A 15,922-nucleotide genomic window follows, 5' to 3' on the forward strand; every position below is an offset into this window, starting at 1 on the left:
GAAGAGTCCATGACCAGGTCACCATGGAGGGAAAATGTTAAGCGATTTATCCCACATCTGCTATGTGAAAAGGGTTTTATCTATTTAAATACAACAAGACATCCATTGCATTATGTCTTCATGAAAGATGCCTTCTTAAAAGGCAGGGCCCAAGTGCAGTGGGCCTCGTGGGTGGTATGTTAAGGTTTGGTAAATTTTAATGAAGGAAATGGTTGCAAAGGAAAGTGCCACATGGCAATGTCACGTAAGAGTGCGAAGTGAATTGTGAAGACCTTATGCACCTATGAGAAAGCTTGCCCAACGTAAGAGTGGAGAGAAAATCCAAGCCTCTATAGGGTTACTCTCTCATGTATGAGTGAAAGTTGATTTGTTAGGCTCTCCAGTGCTAGGAGAAAACAAGCTACCCGTAAGGTTGTAAATGATATTTTAAGAAGCCTCATTGTTACACCCGACGCGTATGAATGTAAAGGGATGGCTAAGCATAAGAGCGGGAAAGGAATGTTTCAAAGGTCTTAGGGCTACAGGATTTAGGAGATATTATTAAAATATTAATAAACTCATGTGTGCATGAAAGCTTAAGGAAGGATTTAAAAGGTGCTCATGAGATCAGAGGTAAAAAATTTGTGCTTGAGATGCTACGGGGTGCAACAAGATATTAGTAAAATATCATTAATGTATGAGCATAAATGGAGAATTGAGAGCCTCTGATGCTATGAGTAGAGATTGATTAATTAATTAATATTAATTAATGAATTAAAAATATTTCAAGATAGGTCCAAGCCAATAGGGACCTGCCACATGGCGACAACAGATTGAGGGAGAAAGTAAAGAATTGAATGTAAAAGTGGAAATCAGAAGTTTCAAACACAAATGGAAAAATTTGAATAAATTTTAGGTTATATATACAATAACTATATAAATTTTTTAATTTTTCATTTAAAAAGTTCTAATTCAGTCCAGAAGCCTATTTTTGAAAGGGCCATAACAGGGGCATTTTTTGTCCAAAATAGGCAGTGTAGTATATCGTTGGAACCAAGAGGAAATGAACTATCTATTTTTGAGGTCAGATTATGCACAGGTCTTTAGCAGTATGCTCCATAAGAAAATTTGTAATTTTAGGGGCATTCTTAGGGGAATGAACAAAATTCATCATGAAGCATCAGGATCAGATAAAAGGCAGATATGAAGGCTTTTTGAAGTCGGGATGTGAAGAAAATTGATTCTAAAGGGTTTTCTTGGTTTTTAGAAGTAAATTTTAATTGATTTTCATTTTACCATGAGTAAAAATCATGAATCAAATCAGTTATTTGTTCAATCATATATTTTAGATATTTTGGGCTTTTGGAGAAAAAACTGATTGAAGATTTGATATGCAAGCGGAGGGAGAAGATCAAAAAGATGTTTTAACCTATTGAGAAGGTTTTCCAAGTGGACAGATGTCATGTTTAGATTAGATCCAGGAATGAACTCTTCTCCTATATCTACCATTCTTCTTTTCTTTTGTAGAGGTTGGCAATTTTCTCTGGGTAATACCAGCAGGGTTCTAGTGTTTTACTGTGAAACCATTTTCTTTAGCATATTCTCTATTGTATGAACAATATTAGGAAGGATAATACAGATAGTTTAGATTTGTTAGGTGTTTTCATGTTTTTATTTCATGCATATGAATGTATAATTTCAAGAAAATTAATACAAGGAATATCTAATGATTGAGTTTCATCTTGAATCTTGTCTCCTTTATCAGTGGGCTTCAATGTTTTATAATCTTTGACATAGAGCTTAGGTTGTAGTTGTAGTCCCTTAAGGTTGTATGTTATCTCATTATTGCTTGTGATTCAAGGGGTTACGTAAATGCTTCAGGGAAATCAACAGGGTTGCAAGTTTTCTGATGGGGATATCATGTAAGAATGAGATTCAGATTGAGAATTGATGTCTATTTACAAGTTGAATAGATAGATCATATATCTGAATATATAAATAAGTATAAGATATCCATATGTATACATTTGATTCATGAATTTTCCCAATGGATTAGGCATTGGTTAGCTATAGGATCATTAAAGTCTTACTGCTACATATTTGAGGGTTTTTTGAAATCAAAATTATAAATCAAAATAAATTCAGTTCTTCACATTTTGTAGTGGGCTAAAAAGAATTAACCCTCACTCACCTTATGAGTCTCATAGATTTGCATCTAGATACTATAGATCTATGTCATTTCATGAGTCATTAGGAGAAATAAGGGTAAAATTTTCTTAATAGATTATCATTTGAATCTGAGGTCTACCCACCTAGGTTTAGCAGAGCCTGAAGTAGAAGAAGGGTTAAGACTTATAGTTGGCCCTGTGTCTGAAATGATATGTTGAGAATGGAAGTTAGCTGCCCCTAGATATATCATATTCTCATGGGGATAATTGAAAACCCTCTAGCATTTTAAAATACCAACACCCTGCATAGCTGTTGATGTGGCTTATAAGTTGGTAAAGAAAGATCATACCTATGATCTAGCAGAACTTATGTTGCAGAAAATTAATGAGAACCTAGGAGATATAAGGAGATCAAAAGGTGCTCAATGCAAATTTAGCTTAGTTCTTATGTGCATATTCTTTCATGTGATGGAAGAATTCCCTTCAATTGGGAAGGTGAACTACAATTCTAACAAGTCCGTAGTAACACAGATCAATGAGTTCATTGATCAGATGGTAGACAACTTTGAGGCTTAGATGACTAGTTACTTTGAAGACTTTAAGAAGTCTATGAAGCAGAGAATGAGAATACCAGTCTCATTAGTTGAGAAACATGTCAATGACATATGTTTCTTAGTTTACATTGATTATACCTATATTCAAGTAGCAATACCAAGAGTAAGATGGCTAAGGCCATTGGGATATGAGCTTGATATAGATGAAGCCTCAATAGCAATCGCAGGATTGCTAGAAGAAGAAATTGATAAGAAGGCTCCTCACTTTGGGACATATGAAATTGTCAAGTCCAAAGTTGAGAATAAATTGAAAATAGCCTCTGTCATCAAGAAGAAAGACAAGATGGTAAGAAAGATAAAGAAGACATTTGGGGAAAAGATTGAAGGTGAAGCAGGTAAAGAAGAAGAGCAAGGGCAAGGGCTAGATGAGCTGACCCAATTCTTAGGGGAGACAAAGAGGAAGATGTTGAGGGAGAAAAAGGTAAGGAAGAACCTAAACCTACCAAAAAAAAGAAGAGAAAGGCTAAAACTCAGCCTATAGCTTAGCCCAAGCCTAAAAAGGTCACAAAGCCAACTCCAACCAAACTAGCCCCAGCTAAGCCAACAAAAACAAGGGCCACAACAAGAGCATCTACTCAAAAGGTCAAAGAGGAATTAAAGGAAAAGAACAAAGCCATTGTACAAGCTACTAAAGAGCCCAAGAAAAGAATAAGGTATGTGGCTCAACCAGATATAGATGATGAAGAAAGGATAGAGTCAGAGGACATTAACTATTTTAAAGTGGTAAGCCATCCTCCTAAATCTGCAATTGACAAACTTTGTAATAAGATTAAAAATGTAGATTTAAATGATTTAAAGTCTATTAATTTTAATAAGCTCAGTAGGGAAGAGTAGAAAAAAATAGAGGAATCTATGTATGCCATGATGGCAAAATTCAAAAACACACCTCTAGAACTTGCCCAAGGAACTATATGAGATAGTTGAGAATAAATGACATTATTGTTTAAAGATGGAAAGGGAGATTAGAGAATCTACCCTAGCTCAAGGGAATCTTGATATGAAAAAGGCTCAAATAACCAAGGAAAACAAGAAACATAGTGGGAAATTTGCACAAAAATACAGAGCCTTTTGCATCCTTCAGAACAAAATTGAGGATGTTGTAAATAAATCCACATAGATATGGAAAATAATTTATAAAATAACTAATGATAAAGTAGAGGAAACCAATAAGGAAAAATCCAATGCTAAACAAAAGGTAGAGGAAATAGAGAAGAAGGAAGAAGAAAAGAAAGAGGAGGAAAAGAAAGGTGAGGAAGAGAAAGGAGAAGAAGAGAATAAGGAGAAAGAAGAGGAGGAATCAACAAAGGGAGAAGAAACTATGGAAACAACTAACCAACAACAAGAAAATGAATAGAGTGTGCAAGACACACAATTTCCACCTCCAAGTCCTCTTCACACAACTACTACACCTGTAGAAATAGTAATCATAAAGGATGTAACTCATAAGTCAACTTAGAACATCAATCCACTTACTATAGAGGATCTCTCAAAGATCCTTCACCAATCTACTCTATAGGCACAATTGTGTACAAGCCTTGTATTGGTGAGTGTAGATGAACTAAAAAAAGTAGTAGCAGCACCACAAAGGGAAAAGGTGAAGCCAAAGGTAACACCTTTCACATACATAGCTACTAGAACTAAAGTTTTGATGCTTCTGCCACCACCTCCACCAAGTGCAACAAGTGAAACTATTTAGATGCCAAGTGCAGCAACAAGGGAAGATACATGAAAACAAGAATAGTCAATGATAAAGGGAAATCAAAAGAAAATAAGGAAGAAACAAGAGATGAGGAGCAAGCTGCAATATAGACATTGGTTGAATTACCAAAAACTTGTACTCCTACTTAGACTCTTCAGAAGCCGAGCACTGATATGATATCAATACAAGTTCAAACACCAGGCTCAAGCTCTATAAAGGTAGCCAGGATAGTTCACTATGGAGATCCTAAACTTGACAAAGAGATCATCATTCCCTCCTATGAATCCAACACCCTCACCATAGAAAAGATAAATGAAATACAAGGTGCACTATATAGGAGAAAGAGACAAGAAGTATTGAGAAGAGAATACAAGTATAGGCAAGCATTGAACATGATAAATGACATCTTCATGGATGCCTTCATGTTGTAGTCACCAGATGAAACAAGGCTTATAATAAAACAACTATTAGATATAATTGACCAGGTGACTAATGCAAACCATGACACAAATGTAAAATTAATGGAATGGTCAGAAAAAAAATTCCAGGGCAAATTAAATGAGAAAATATCAAATGATATAGCATTAGCACAAGTTGAATTGGATAAGAAACTAGAAAGACTAAAAATTTTACTTGGGAAAACTTTCTCATTGTACAACAAACTGTGTGATTTTTCCAACTTCACACAAGAGACTAGCCAAAGAATAATGAGCTTGGAAAGAAATCTCAAGATTTCTAGCATGCAACTTCCAACAAATCTAGCTTAGAGTGAGAAACATTTTGCACAAATGCTTCACACACAAATGGAATTACCTATATTAACAGTAGAGGAGGCAAACATAAAGGAAAAATTGATGCAAATCTAGTCCTCCATAACCCCACACTTAGAGGTCCTCCACAAGGAGCAAGCATACATAGAAACAATCCTAAAGAAAGATCCAAATCTTTCTACCCCAGATAGACTTGTACACCTTGCTGTAGAGACTGCCATCCAACACAAATCACTTGACATAGCTTTGGAGAACTAGGATGCAACTCTGAAAACAATAATGGAGGTAAATAGTAATTTTTTGGCTAAGTATGGTATTACTCCTTAGAACCCTTTGACATTAGTGTCAAAAAAGGGGAGAAATAATAAAAGGGGAGTTAAATGTTTTAAGGGAGATATAAGGGAGATACTAGTAAGGGGGAGAATACCTATAAATTTTGATAGCCAAGAGGGGAGATACAAAATTTTGAAATTTTGGAAATCTTATGGAAAATAGCTCTGATGCAAATGCAAAAATTCCATAAGATATGATAAAATAGATACAGAGGCATAGGTACAGGACAAAAGACAAATAGTATCAGGCATAGTCAGCACAAAATTTTGACTTCAAGAATGACAAGGCACAATCAGCTTAAGGGAGTTAAGGTATTTTGATATAATTTTGAAATTTTTTGAAACTTTGTGGATAAGGTACTCATAAGGACAGATGAATAAATTTTTAGTTAAGTGTTTTTGACACTCATGTCAAAGGGGGAGATTGTTAGTTCTTAGATAGTTTTGACATTTGAGTGTCAACACACTTAATCACTTTTTGTATTGAAGCCAAGTACACTATGTATGTTGAGCCACAGTATGTGCTGAGCTAGTATTTCAATAGGTGCAAAGTGACTTTAGGTGCAAAGCAGTATATAGGTGCTAAGTGATATATAGTTGCCAATTCACAGTTGATGCTGAGCTAGTCAGAATGCTTCATATGTCAAGTGAGCTACAATCATATATGTGCTAAGCAAGACAAAATGTAATAGGTTCCAAGCAATCTAGGATAGTGTGCTGAGGACCAGTAGTCTAGTATGTGTCGAGTAACATAGAATCAACGCATGAGTTTGTGCCCTCACAAACTCAGATGTAAACCATTTTTGAAGCTGACATAGAAGGATTTTGAAGAGTAAAAGGATAAAAATGAACATTTTACCTTTCCTATGTGATTTGCATGCAGCCAATCAAAAAATGGAGAAGGCATGCAACTAATAAGAAAAATACAAGGAATGAGCTAGAATTTGAGATTCAATATGGATCGTAGATCCATACCTAACCCTATGTCTTCACAATCTTTAAAAGGAGGTTGAAAAATCCATTAGGAATGGGGAAGAGAATAGTTTATGGGGAGACTATAGTGAAATTTAGTGTGAAGAAGGAAAGACTTAGAGGAATGAAGCAACAATTTCATATCCAGTTGATAAGAATAGCAAAAGGGACAAGGAACACAAACATATATAAGATCTTAGAGGATCAAGATCAGAAAGAGTAGATCAAGTGCCTAAAATCTAGCAATTAGAGATTGCATACAGTCAGGTTCATTGTTCTAATACTTTCTTGCCATTTTATTAGAAGTTGTAAATCCTATATTGATAGGTTAGCTTAACAGCTAGATAGGAGAACCTTTGAAGAAGGTGATTGAAAATCCTATGTATTAGGTGGGTTTAATAGCCTGTTGTAAATCCTTTAATAGGGTGACACTTCATATAAAGTGTTTTGTAAATCCTCTAACCATGTCACTATTGATATAGTGTAAAGCCTTTAATAGGGTAGACCATCAGAAGTGGTTGAACATTTATTACTGCAGTGATTTTTGTGGGTATCATCCCCACCCCAATTTTACCTTCTTATTCCTAGAGGGTTTTTGGGTTACCAAAACTGGTGTTATGTGTGTCATATGCATGTGTTTACTTTATGTTTATTTGATGTATTTACATGCATGCAATTTACTTTTAGTTATCTATTTAAGGGATTGAAAAAGGTTAAAGGTGTGGTACTTCTAACTCACCCCCCCCTCTCAAAAGTACTCTTCCCATTTTTGAACATTCCAATAGTTGAAATTGTCCAAAAAGGTGAGACTTAACAGTCTTTGTAAGCCTTTAATAGGGCAAGCCTTTCAGAGGGTAGATCATGTCTCATGGTCAAACCATGGTAACCTTAATTAGCTACACTTTACAACTACAATAGTGAAGATTTGTGGGAGTCATCCCCACCCCAGTATTACCTTCTCATTTGGAGGGGTTTTGGGTAATCATATCTAGTGTCAAAGTGTGTGTGTGTGTGTGTGTGTGTGTGTGTGTGTGTGTGTGTGTGTGTGTGTGTGTGTGTGTGTGTGTTTAATTGGTTACATGTTTTATATGCACTTACTTTCCATGTTATTTTAGTTTATCTATTGAATGCTTAAAGTAGATGTGAGGTGAAATTTTTTATGGGTCCAAGTTCAAATTTGTGATTCACCCCCCCTCAGAAGTTTACTTCTTTCCCAATTGTAATTCCAACAAAAGATATATGTGTGTGCACAATTCCCATCAAATTTCACAAGGAGAACTTTAACATTATTCCCATTTAAAAACCTCATCTCACACATTTAACCTCTCTACCCCTCTATAAAATAGATATATTGGTGCAGAGCACCTAATCAAAATGCTTGTTTTATTCAATGTAATAAGGTCTTAGGATTGATGAAGAAATCTCCTTAAGGCCATCCACCTATGTAATGGATACAAGACCCCAAGGTGTTAATATGAACTTGGGCATCCATTGGTCCAAAAGGTGGAATTTTGGTTTGCTTTATGTTTTGTAGGTTGGTTTAGGTGTTTTTAGCCTTAAAAAAACATTTAGGAATGATTAGAATTGGTTTAGGAAGGAAATTGTTTAAAATGTCAAAAAGTGCAAAAATTGCAAAAGTTCCATTAGCAACTTTTTGCAACAAATTGAAAACTTTTTGTAATGTAACCTCTAACTACAAAATCTTCCCATAGGTTAAATGAAATAGTTGGAAATAGCCTATATAGGCCCTGTGCACTCGAGTTGGAGGTAGAGAAGGAGTTTCATATGTATTTTCTTTCAAAATCAATAAAAGAACCTTCTGTTCCAACACTTTTGGCTCTATTTTGACATACTGTATGGATTTTTTCTAATTGCATGGTGGCTATTTTGCATTGGTAAGGTGGGGTTGACATTATAGAGAGTTTTTGCATTAGCTTGAAGGGCAGATCAATTTTCTTTCAAAAGTTATCAATTTTTTCCTCTCGCTACTTTGTGAAACCCTCAAAACAAGGGTTTGGCCAAAGAAACGGCCCTAGTTTGAAACTCCACCATTGGAAATTCTTCAAAATTTGTATTGAGAAATCTAGGGCAATGTACTATCATATTTCAAAGGTTTGGAGATAGGAGGTTGTAACAAAGATTTATGGAAGCAAGCCCTAGGTCTAATATTACCCATGTATTAGACCTTGTTTGTGCAATTTGGTTGAGTAATGTGAAGAAAAGGAGTTGAGTACTTGGTGAATTATCAAAACACATTCATCTAGATATGGAGAACACTATGGAGTTGGAAGATTAATTCTATGAACCCATTTCTTGATCATTGCCTTGTAGACCACGCCTAAACTTACTAATTAGGCCTAAGTGCATGGTAGGGGTTAAGGTATGCTAGAGTAGAGTGAAGTTTCCAAACTTTGGAGTTCTTTAATACTCTGAAAAGGGTGTTCAAATCTATCTTTTTTTTTCTAGGTCCTTTTTTAAGATTCTGGTGTTATTGGTGAAAAATAGTAATAGGAGGCCTAATGGGCTACTAGGTGTGTTACTGCAGTTTGTATTATGGTTTGCCAATAGTGGATCTAATCATTATTTTTCTTTTCCTTGGTCATATTGAAGTGTCACAAATCATTATTGGTGTTAGGAAGATTGGGGAATACCAAAACACATTATGTGCCAAGTTGGGTGAAATAGGTCATTGCTGATCCAAGAAGGGAGAAGTTGAATTCTTGTATTCTTTGTGTGAGTTGAGTTTGTCACCTATTAAAAAGTTGTATTATCAGTGTAGTATTCATTTGGAAGTGAGTCATAGCCTTTGTTTAGCCCTTGTGGAGTTTGGAGGATTGGAGGGTAGAAGGTTGATTGTTTGGTGCTTCCTTGTGCTTACTTTGCATCAAGTGGTATTAGAGCCACTTTAATTTGTTGAGACACAATGTCTGATAGAGGAGAATAACCTAAGAGGGAGATCCACTTGAGGATCACCAATGTGGAGTTAGCCAAAATTTTCAAAGAGCAGATGGCTAAAATTAGAATGGTCTAGAAAGAGAATAGGACTATGAAGAGGGAATTAGATAGACTCAAGAAAAAAATGAGAAGAGGGAGTGATGAAGAATTAAAACTTGAGGAGATAGTGAGGAATGAAGAGCAAGAGGAAATTATTGCAAATCAGAGGCCTTTCCTTACAACATTGGAGAGAGTTGGAAATAAAGGAGATGGGAACTTACCCACTTACCATTGTAAGTTGGACCTTGATGTATGCATGGACTGGATTGAGGCCTTAGATAACCACTTTGAATGTGATAAGACCCCTAAAAATTAGAAGGTTATGATTGCCAAGGCAAAAATCAAAGGCCCTACCTTGAGTTGGTGGAACTTTTTGCAAAATGAAAGATTGGATGAGGGCAAGGAGCAGATTTCTACATGGAAGAAGATTAAGGTAGAGATAAGAAAATAGTTCATACCAGAGGATTATGAGGTGCTGGTACACAAAAATTTGCAAAATCTCAGACAAAGGGACATGGATTTCAGCACCTATGCTCAAGAATTCCATAATCTGACCCTTAGAGCTAAGATGTATGAGATAGAGAAGCAAAAAATTGCAAGGTATGTGAATGGTTTAAAATATAATATTCAAGATGAACTAACATTGATTACTTTGGGTTCAGTACATCAATGCTTTAATATGGATTTTAAAATTGAAGAGAAACATAAGAGGAAAGGTGAAACAAGTAGTAGGGGTAGAGGTAATAATAATAGGGGCAGAGGTAGGTTCAATGGAAGAGGATCTTTGAACAAAAATTAGGAAGAGTCTAGTGGATCAAATGCTGATGGGGAGTTGACTAATAGAGGATCTTTTAGGGGTAGGAGACCCAATGGTAGAGGAAGATCTAGTGGAAGGGGGCCTAGTGTGTTTACAAGGAAGTGCTTCACTTGTAATCAGGTAGGACATCAGTCATTTAGATGCCCTAAAAATAACAAGCAAGGGGATAGGAGAATCCAATTGACACAAGAGAAGGATAGTCAAAGTGTCACTTCTTATCAACCAACCACTTCAAGGCTTGCATTTCTAGAGCATGGGGAATCCTTGATGATGCAAAAAACCTTGATTAAAGCCCCTGCAACTTCAAAACCACCATAGAGGAAAACATTGTTCAAAACATTATACAAAGTAAACAATAAGGTCTGTAGAGTTATAGTGGATTTTTGATCCTTAGATAATGTGGCCTCTAGGGAAATGGTAGACAAATTGAAACTAACAATAATTCCTCACACTCATCCCTACAAGGTGACATGTCTAACAAAACATAAACAAACCCTCATCAATGAGCAAGTGTGGGTAGAATTCAAGATAGAAGAGTATCATGACAAGATTTTATGTGATGTGGTAGAGATAGATGCATGCCACTTTCTTCTTGGGAGACCATGGCAATATGATGTGTGTGAAAAACATGATGGTAAAACAAACTTTTACACCATAACCAAGGATGGGATTGAATACACCATGCCACCTTTGCCTGATGATGGAAACCCAGTTACAAATGGGGTAATTTAGTAGGAGAAAAAGAATTCATGAGAGTCACCAAGGAGAAGGATACATCCTATTATGCATTGATTTTTAGACCTCAAAAAAATCCCATTAAACCACCACAAGATCCACCCAAGGTCATCAATGTTGGGCCTAAGGAGGTAAGGGATTTGTTAGAGAAATACAAGGGGATAGTTGTAGGCATCCAACTAGAGACTTTGGCTCCTAAAAGACATATCAGTCACTACATAGACTTCATCCCAGGGGCTACACTTCCAAATAAGATAGCCTATAAGATGAGCCTAGAGTAGAATGAAGAGATAGCAAGGCAGATTGAAGATCTACTAGCCAAGGGGTTCATTAGGAAAATCATAAGCCCATGTGGAGTCCCTGTAGTCCTAGCTCCTAAAAAGGATGGTACTTGGAGGTTATGTATAGATTAAAGGGCAATCAATAGGATAACCATTAGATATAGGTTTCCTATGCCAATAATAGAGGACCTTTTGGACTATTTGGGGAAGGCAAGCATCTATTCAAAGGTGGACCTCAAGAGTGGATACCATCAAATTAGAATCAGGAGTGGAGATGAATGGAAAATAGCATTTAAAACATCAAAAGGATTGTATGAGTGGCTTGTGATGCATTTTGGCTTGTCCAATGCACCTAGCACCTTTATGAGGCTAATGAATGAAGTCCTAAAACCCTTCTTGAACAAGTTTTTGTGGTGTACTTAGATGACATTTTAATATTCAGCAAGGATAGAGATGAGCACTTAAGGCACCTTGATTTGGTTTTGAATAGGCTTCATGAGGAGAAATTGATGATAAGTTAGGAGAAATGTTCCTTTTTGCAGAATGAACTAATCTTTTTTGGATTTGTGATATCAGGAGGAGAACTAAAGATGGATCCTTCGAAGGTTGAAGCTATCCTTAACTGGCCACCTCCCACCACTCCATCAGAGGTAAAGAGTTTTCATGGCATGTGTAGTTTCTATAGAAAATTTATAAGAAACTTTAGTGGTGTGTGTGCTCCAATGAAAGATATAATTAAAGGAGGAAGGAAATGTATATTTTCTTAGACTAAGGAGGCAAATGATTCTTTTGAATGTTTGAAAATAAAAATTGCAGACCAACTGCTTTTGGTGTTACCTGATTTCTATAAATTGTTCACAGTAGAGTGTGATGCAAGCAATAAGGTAGTTGGAGGAGTTCTAAGTTAGGAGGGTAGGCCTGTGGCCTTTTTCATGAAAATCTTAATGAGACCAAGAAAAAATATTCAACCTATGATCTTGAACTCTATGCTATGGTGCAGTCCCTTAGAAAAAGGAGACATTACGTATTGCCTGAGGAATTTGTTGTATATACTAATAATCATGCATTGAGTTTCTTGAATAGGTAGGAAAAGTTAAATCATAGGCATATGAAATGGATTGAATTTCTACAAGCTTATACCTTTACTATTAAGCTTTAAAAGGGAGAAACTAACAAGGTTGCTGATGCACTTAGTAGGAGAAATCTGACTATTCAGGAAGTTTAGTTGGAAAGCATTGGAATCCATGTAGTGAAGGACATGTATGAACAAGATGAAGACTTTAAGGAAGCCTACCAAGTTTGTAAATCCATGGGTGAAAGGTACCACACTAAATTTGGTGAGTATATCTTGCAAGAAGGTCTTTTGTTTAAAGGGAGTCAACTTTGTGTTCCCAAGGGATACATTAGGGAAAATATCATAAAAGAAAAGCATTGTGGTAGTTTAGCAGGGCATTTTGGGGTGGATAAAACTTTGGAGTAGGTTAGAAGATTTTATTATTGGCCAAGGTTACAAACTAATCTTAGGAGATATGTTGAGGAGTGTCTAATTTTCCAACAAGCAAAATGAGGCTCATCAAATGCAAGACTTTATACCCCACTTCCAATACCTCATAAACCTTAGGACTTAGTGAGTATGGACTTTGTTGTTGGTCTACCAAGAACTAAATCAGGTTATGATAGTATTTTTGTAGTTGTGGATAGATTTTCCAAAATGGCTCATTTCATGGCTTGCAAAACTACTCATGATGCCTCCCATGTAGCAGGTTTGTTCTTCAAAGAAGTTGTCATGCTTCATGGTTTTCCTTTATCCATCATATTAGATAGGGACCCTAAGTTTTTGGGGAATTTTTGGAGAACCTTGTGGAGAAAACTAGTCACCAACTTATGCTTTTCATCTGCTTATCATCCTCAATTAGATGGGCAAATTGAGGTAGTCAATAGGTCATTGGGGAATATGCTAAGGTGTCTTTCTAAATAACATGGTGCTTCTTGGGATTGTGTCTTGCCCCAGGCAAAATTTTCCTTCAATGATTCCATCAATAGGAGTACTAGTTTAACACCCTTTCAAATTGTTTATGGCACTCATTCTAGGGGCACTTTTGAACTTAGGGAAGTCAAGGACATGGAAAGAAGAAGTGCACAGGCTGAGGATTTTATAGAGGTAATGAGAGAAGTCCACCAACATGTAAAAGATAGATTGCAAGCCACCTCCACTAAGTATAAACAATAGGCAAATAAAAGAAGAAGAGAACTACAATTTAGGGTGGGGGATATGGTAATGATTCACCTCAATAAGGCTAGATTTCAAAAGAAATTACATACCAAACTGTAGATGAAGAAGATTGGTCCTTTTAAAATAGTGAAAAAGAGTGGCAATAATGCCTATCAAATTGATTTACCATATGATATTAACTTGTCACCTATTTTCAATGTCTCTAACCTATATGCTTTTAAGGGTGTTGTTATAGATGATGTGGATGTAGGTAATATTGCAGATCTCAAGGAAGAATTGAAGAATACCATCCCACCAAAGCCTAAACCCATTGTGGAAGCCATTCTAGATAGAAGGACCAGTAAGAAGACTAGGTGGAAGACTTATTATGAATACCTTGTACAATGGAAAGGACAAACAATAGTAGATGTGGCATTGATGATAGAAAAAGACCTCAAGGCACATAGTTTTGATCCTTCACTTCACAACACTCTAGAGACTAGAGTTTCTTTTATGCAAGGGAGAATGGTGTAGAGCACCTAATAAAAATGATTTTTTTATTCAATGTAATAAGGCCTTAGGATTGATGAAGAAATCTCCTTAAGGCCATCCACTTATGTAATGGATACAAGACCCCAAGGTGTTAATATGAACCTGGGCATCAATTGGCCCAAAAGGTGGAATTTTGGTTTGTTTTATGTTTTGTAGGTTGGTTTAGGTGTTTTTAGCCTTAGAAAAACATTTAGGAATGATTAGAATTGGTTTAGGAAGGAAATTGGTTAAAATGTACAAAAGTGCAAAAATTGCAAAAGTTACATTAGCAACTTTTTTGCAACAAATTGACAACTTTTTGTAATGTAATCTCTAATTGAAAAAACTACCTATGGGTCAGTTGAAATAGTTGAAAATATCCTATATAGGCCCTATGCACTTGAGTTGGAGGCAGAGAAGGAGTTTCATATGTATTTTCTTTCAAAATCAATAAAAGAATCTACTGTTCCAACACTTTTCGCTCTATTTTGACATACTGTATGGGTTTTAACTAATTGCATGGTGGCTATTTTGCATTGTTAAGTTGGGGTTGAAATTATAGAGAGTTTTGGAATTGGTTTGAAGGGTAGATCGGTTTTCTTTCAAAAGTTATCAATTTTTTCCTCTTGTTGCCTTGTGAAACCCTCAAAACAAGGGTTTGGCCAAAGAAATGGCCCTAGTTTGAAACTCCACCATTGGAAATTCTTCCAAATTTGTATAGAGAAATCTAGGGAAATGAACTATCATATTTCAAAGGTCTAGAGATAGGAGGTTGTAGCAGAGATTTATGGAAGTAAGCCCTAGGTCTAATATTACCCATATATTAGACCTTGTTTGTGCAATTTGGTTAAGTAATGTGAAGAAAAGGAGTTGAGGACTTGGTGAATCACCAAAATATGTTCATCTAGACTAGGAGAACACTTAGGAGTTGGAATATTGATTCCATGAACCCATTTATTGATCATTGCCTTGTAGACCACACCTAAACTTTCTAATTAGGCCTGAGTCCATGGTAGGGGTTAAGGTATGCTAGAGCAGAGTGAAGTTTCTAAACTTTGGAGTTCTTTAATACTTTGAAAAGGGTGTTCAAATCTATCTTTTTTTTACCAGGTCCTTTGTAAGATTCTGGTGTTATTCGTGAAAAAGCTCTAATAGGAGGCTTAATGGGCTACTAGGTATGTTACAACAGTTTATATTATGGGTTGCCAACATTGGATCTAATCATTGTTTTGTTTTTCCTTGGTCATATTGAAGTGTCTCAAATAATTATTGGTGTTAGGAAGATTGGAGAATACCAAAACACATTGTGTGCCAAGTTGGGTGTAATAGGTCATTGCTGATCCAAGAAGGGAGAAGTTGGATTCTTGTCTTCTTTGGGTGAGTTGAGTTTGTAACCTGTTGGAAAGTTGTATTATTAGTGTAGTATTCATTTGGAAGTGAGTCATAGCCTTTTTTTAGCCCTTTTGGAGTTTGGAGGATTGTAGGCTAGAAGGTTGATTGTTTGGTGCTTCCTTGTGCTTACTCTACATCATATATGTTGGTCCCAACTAGTACTTGGGGAGGGGGGGGGGGGGGGGGTAGTAAATTAGTATTGACTCCAAAATAAATTAAACCTTAACCATTCCAAATAAACTAAGCAACAACTACTTAACTAACAACAGAATGATAAATACAATAGGAAATAGAAGTATGTAAAATTGCACATAAAAGCATTCATCAATACACACATATCTATATGTGGAAACCCTCGATAAGAGTATGAAAACTACAGTGGGGATAGTAAACCCACTAGCCTTTTACTAAAGTTAAAAGGTTTCC

The 15,922-nt window shown here is 36.0% G+C and overlaps 1 pseudogene; it reads left to right on the forward strand.

Annotated features, from left to right (window-relative positions):
* The first annotated feature begins 3,044 nt into the window (after positions 1-3,044).
* LOC149542626 (aspartic proteinase nepenthesin-1-like) overlaps positions 3,045-15,922 on the forward strand; it is a 117,417-nt pseudogene continuing 104,539 nt past the window's right edge.

This window comes from Cupressus sempervirens, chromosome 8 (genome assembly GCF_028749045.1).
Source record: "Cupressus sempervirens isolate cs-2001-9-10 chromosome 8, ASM2874904v1, whole genome shotgun sequence".
NCBI lineage: Eukaryota > Viridiplantae > Streptophyta > Pinopsida > Cupressales > Cupressaceae > Cupressus > Cupressus sempervirens.